Genomic DNA, 6,125 nt, shown 5'->3' on the forward strand with positions numbered 1-6,125 from the left:
GTGTATAAAACGCCAGGAACAATAACAAGTTTTAAAAGTGCAATTCACTGAATGAAAAAGTCACATATCAGAAAACAGTACAACTGGACATCTTGATGTTTCTTTTTAACACCAATCAAGTTGCGGTGTTGAAAATCTCAGATTTTCTAAAGCTTGAAGTGTCAAGAGACAAGGGCTGATGTTTTTGACCTGTAAATTGCAATTTCTCTAAGTGTCCCAGAGCTAGCACTGTGGTACAATTTGTCATGATCCAAACAAGATAATATGGTGCTCCAAAAATGCATTATTAATTATTGGTATGGTTAATTAGCATTGCAGTAGCACTTAGGAAGCCTCAATCAGGGGCTAGGCACTATACACAAAAACAATTAAAAGAAAGTCCCGGCCCCAAAGAGCTTGCAGTCTATTCCTTTTACTGCCCTAAGATTTGCATAAGTATTCTCCATTATGATTGTAAATGTGACAATTCAGTATTGTCTGCTATTTTAGACTAGGTGTCCTGTAGGGTTGCCACCTTTCCAATTGCTGGTAACCAGACCCCCAAGACCCCATCTCTCCCCACAAGCGTCCCCCCTTGCTTGCTGGATCATCTCCACTGTCCCCCAGCTGGGCTCCTCTGCTCCAGGGCTGGGACAGGTTAGTGACCTGGTGCCTCCCCCGGCCCTGCGGTAACCGGACTTTTGGTGTCCGATCAGCACATCTGACTGGACACTGCCAGATCCCCTTTTAGACCGGACTTTCCAGTCAAAAACCGGACACTTGGCAACCCTAGTGTCCTGCCTGATATCATTTGTATTATAATGCTGGCAACAGACAATATATATTTCTACCACCCCTTTTGGGATCCTCATGAAAATGAGACGTTTATATTATGAGTAAGCTTGGAAGGTTTTGATTTTTATCACTAAATGTCGCTAAATGTTGATGTCACTGTATGCACACAAACCAATAACAAATATTTTTATCAATAATCATCAAAATATACAGATAGGCAAAGAAAGAAAAATGCTGCCTGAGAACTTATTAGAGTCAAAATCCAATGATTTAGACTTTTAAATTAGGCTTGTTACAAATGGACTACTAGCAAATGAACAGTAAAAACAGGTATGATTTGTTGATTTAAGGCTATTTCCTTTTTATATTTTGACATGTGATGTCGACAATTTGTGTTTTAACAGTTATAAAGCTTTAACTTTTTGAATCTCAGTGTCTGCTGTCATTAAATAATTGACTGACTTCCCCCCTCCCCACAAAATTTTCCTGCAATTGTGAAAATTTAAATTGATAAAAATCAAAAATGCATAAACACCATAATTTTGTGCAACTGTAAAAATTTTAAGATACAAATAAAATATCAATATTATAGGTCAAAATCATTTTAAAAAATCAAATTCTGCAAAGCCCAATTATGAGGTATCCTAATTAGCAATACATTTAAATGAAATAATCCTGTAGACAAAAGAAAGGAGAATTTATAATCTGATGCACAATAAATGCATTAGTTTGACTTATCTACATGTTTATCAGGTCAACTGCCTTCTGATTAAACATGCATAGATGCTTCACAAGTGCTTCTTGGAAGCGTCCCCTTCAATGTTGTTACATCCTTTTAGAAAACACAAAAGAGACACACTAGCCCTAATAGCTCAAGTGATTTTTTCCTTCCAGCCTGTTCCACATGCAGGTTGATTGTTTCTGAGTAGCATTAGGTGAGGTGAAGTGGCTGCAGCAATGGAAAATGACTAAAATCAATTTATCTGAAGTGCTATCTCCAGTGCCTTATTTATGTGATTCTTGTCAATTTCTATTCATTCCAGGAGACAAGAGGACAGAGATGAGCACAGGGCCAGATCATTCCTTTTAAATCAAATAAAAGTGCTCCCCAAAAATGTAAGGGGAAAGATATGCACAAAACTGCACTACAGGAGGGTTGCTCTTGCTACACTGTACCATTGATCAAATTACAGTCCTACCCCATGTGCATAGGCTGCAGTGGGTATAGTTAGTGGTAGCATGGTATAACATGAAGAATGGTATCAAAACCATTGGAAAGGCTGCTCATTTACAGGAGTTGCCAAGCTCACAAGAAGCAGGGTGATATCAATCAGGTCACTGAGAAAAATCAGTATTCTGGCTAGTCCTGTGCTTACTGGTTGAAAGAGAAAGAATCAGTCAGTGCAGGCACAGCTCTCATACTTGTCTGAGGCAGTAGGACACAGGACCGCTGTACATCAGCATGCTGGCAGTAGGCTGTAAGTGAAAGTGATCTTTGCAGAATATGGCAATGGGTGCCAGACTGAAGGTGGCACTAATTAAAAGTTTGGTAAAATGTACCAGTACACCTCCTTTTCCCACAAACAAGTAGATGTTGCCACACTCCTGGCAGTTATTTCAAATCTCTGGATTGAGAGTCTAACAGTATGTCTGAAATGTCAGCAAACACAATGATACAGAGCATCAGTTGGCAGCCTTGAGAAATAAGCATCTGCACAGACAAAAATCAACAGAAATAGATCTATATAATAAGCAGTAAATGGAAGTAAAGAACAAACACCCATCTGAAAAGGTGAAAAGGCCTAACATAACAGGATTTTTCTGTGTTAGCAGGTTAACCAAATATAAGTCACTGTGCAGTTAGATATTCTTTTTTTTTAATCTTAATTGAAAAAAGATTAATGAAGTTTTTGACCCCACAGCTTTTCCTTTCTATTAATTTTTGAAAACTGTAACCTTATTTATAAAGACAGAGAAGAATTTAATGCTTGTGGACTATGATTTTGAATGCTCAGACGTTAAAGTATCATCCCTGCATGAGAAAACTATATGCTGATTTCTTTGATTTGATGTAATGTCAAATTACAAAGACATTTGAACTGGCATTAGAATTAATCACCTCACTGAATCAGGTCCTAAATCAAAACATAATCAGAAGAGTAGTCAATCCTTGCTCAAGCAAGTGCTCCATAGCATGTGTAAGGCCAAGACATAATCGTACATTGACCGGCCCACCAGCTGTTCAGCGCAGCTTTGTCCCACATACACATCCCTCTCCCAACATGTCTGAGTTCCCTGGGACCAGGGTTTAACCAGGACTAGCTGATACCATGCTGCACACTCTTTGCCCTGGCCTACGCTGACATGGTCAGCATTGTGTCAGCTCACTCAAACCTCCACAACTGTGTCTGATGGTGGTTATGTTGCACAATGTAAATGAGCCCTGTGAGCACACCTGGCCCACATGCATAGGAGAGAGCCCTTGGTGCTCAACTTGAGTCTGGTAGTGCCTTGGTCTGAGCACCACACTGCTGCGAATTACACATGCTTCCTCTGTGACAGGCACGCCAGGAAGGCCAGACCCACAGGGAAATGGAGGGGAGGTAGAGGTTGCTAGGAAAAGCTGAAAGAAGATTGACTGATAGGGCGATCCCCAGGGGAGATGGACAGCCTGGGTTGCCACTGGGGGGCAGATGGGAAGGAGAGGCCAGGCTGCCGTGAGGGGCAGATAAGGGGAGGCAGAGGCTAGGCTGTTATTGGGGGGCATAGGGCAGGCTGCTGTTGGGAAAGTGGGAAGCCCAGGCTTTAAAGTGCACAGGGGGAGGTCCAGGCTGCATGGAGAGGAGGGGACACAGGGCAGGGGGAGGCCCAGTCTCACAGGGGAGAGAGGGTACAAGGGCAGCAGGAGGCCCAGGCTGCACGGGGGAGAGGGGTCACAGGGGCAAGTGGAGGCCGAGGCTGCACGGGGCAGGGGAAGACTCAGGCTGCACGGGTGAGAGGGATGAGGAGGCCTGTGACACTGATAGACCAGGGGCCAGCTTTTGCCAAGGCTGTAGGCATCAGCTGAGCACTGACAAATTCTAGCTGGAAACTAGACCAGCTCATCTGTATGTTAGTATTGTTCCAGTTAGGTATTAGACTTATAAAGATGTGTTTAGCTACTATAAAATGTTTGTAACTTGCTGCATGCATTACTCTTTATTGTAATGTCTGTACCCCATGCTATAAGGTAATATGTACGTTTTACTTTATAACTGTCAAAATGCCTGCTCTGAACTTGTGAACCCAGGCTGCAGGAGGGTTACCCCACCCATCAAGGACTATCAAAACTAAGTGGGCCATTGTGAAGCACCATGATACAAAGACTGGGCTAATGGCCCTCACATCCGTGAAGATTTAAATTTTTATTAGAGAATATTTAAAAATAAACGGTACAAAAGATTTGAAGTCAGTTGTCGATCATTGGGGGGAATATACAGAGTATGGGGGGGATGTTGTTATGTTGGGGCTGGCAGCACACATAATACATACACTACATGCAAGGAAGCTCCTCCTTGCATCAGTTTGAATTCTGAAGGAAGGAAATAAAGATAGCTGACATGAAAGTTCTTCATCTCACTTTGCTGTTTGGACTCTCACAGGGTTGGAGCAAGGAAACAAAAGCACAGATCCCCAGGGTCAACCTGGGTTAGCCCTAAAAAGACATTCAGATGTCATCTTTTGGAACCATATAGATTGTAACCCATTTATGTACATATAGTACCTGCTTTAATCTGTAAATAACTCTCATTTCTTTTAGCTAGTTAATAAATTCTTAGTATTTTACTATAGGATTTGCTACAAGCGTTGTCTTTGGTGTGAAATCTGAGGTACAAATTGACCTGGGGTAAATGACTGGGAGCAACCTGAATATTTTGTGAATTTTGGAATATAGCAACCATCTATTACAAAATCCAGCTTGCCTGGGGGGTGGGAAAAACTGGAATGCCCAAAGGGACGGTCTGTAACTCCATGGCAGTATTGCCAACCCCAAATGTTCAAAAATCATGAGTCAGGCTCATAAAAAATCAGGAGATTGGCTTTAAAATCAAGAGATTGTGTAAAAATAATAGATTTGGAGTTCTTTTTATTTGCCTTCTGCTTTTTGAGACTTTAGGGTGCACTGGGGTCACATTTTGAAACTTTTTTCACAAACAAGAGACTTAGAATCTTACTTTTTCTTTAATAAATGATGGCAGAAACCATCATCTATCCACTTGACTCCAGGAGCTGGGGCGTTAAGGAAAACAATAATTACCATGAGACTCATGACAAAATCATGAGAGTTGGCAACACAGACTGTTATAGGACTTTAGAAGTTCACATCTGTTACTGGGTTGGTGAAACCTAATTACAGAACATACCACTAGTTTGGGGTGTCTGCCCTGCGTCTTGAGAGTCTTCCCTGAGGTTTGCACTCACGGACCAGACAGCATGACAAGGCCCAGCCTGGGAGGAAGGACACAGGGGAGGAGGCAGCCCAGGCTGCACAGTGGAAGGGGGCACACAGGGTGGGGGAGGCACAGGCTCCCACCCAGGGCATAAGGTGGAAGGCACAGGGCAGGGAGGTCCCAGTCTGCATGGGATGTGGGGGGAAGGAAGAGGCAAGGTAGGGCAGGGAGAGGCTCAGGGCAGGGGTGGGGGTCCCAAGTGGTACTGGGGAGGGGGCAGGGCAAGGGGGGGGTCAGTGCAGGGGAAGGGGCGAAGGAGGAAGGGGCAGGGCAAGGGGGGTCAGTGCACAGGAGGGGACAGGGCAAGGGGGCAGTGTGGGGGAGGAGGAGAAGGAAGGTGCAGGGCAAGGGGGCAGTGTGGGGGAAGGGGAGGAGGAGAAAGGGGTAGGGCAAGGGGGGCAGTGCAGGGGGAAGGAAGAGGCAGGGCAAGGGGAGGTCAGTGCGGGGGAGGGGGAGAATGAGGAAGGGGCAGGGCAAGGGGGGCACTGCGGGGGGAGGAGGAAGGAGCAGGGCAAGAGGGCAGTGGGGGGAAAGGGGGAGGAGGAAGGGGCGGCGCAGGGTAAAGGGAACTGAGGGGAGGGGCAAGGCCAAGGGGGCCAGTGCGCAAAGGGGGAGAAGGGGCAAAGCGGGGGGGGGAGACAGGATTCCGTAAGGGGGGGGAGACAGGATTCCGTAGGGGCAGAGGTCAGGGGAGGCCCGGCTCACTGCCTGCGCCGCATCGGGCAGTGCCAGTGACCCGTTCCCTGCTCTTCCCCCGCGCTCCTTAGCGGGAGGGTCGCTGCTGCGCTCAGCGGCCGCCCCAGGCCGACAGGTGGCGCTGCCGCGAGCCGGGCCCTGTCCCTAGCCGGGCGGGTCCATTGG

The sequence above is a fragment of the Emys orbicularis genome, chromosome 6 (genome assembly GCF_028017835.1).
Source record: "Emys orbicularis isolate rEmyOrb1 chromosome 6, rEmyOrb1.hap1, whole genome shotgun sequence".
Lineage (NCBI taxonomy): Eukaryota > Metazoa > Chordata > Testudines > Emydidae > Emys > Emys orbicularis.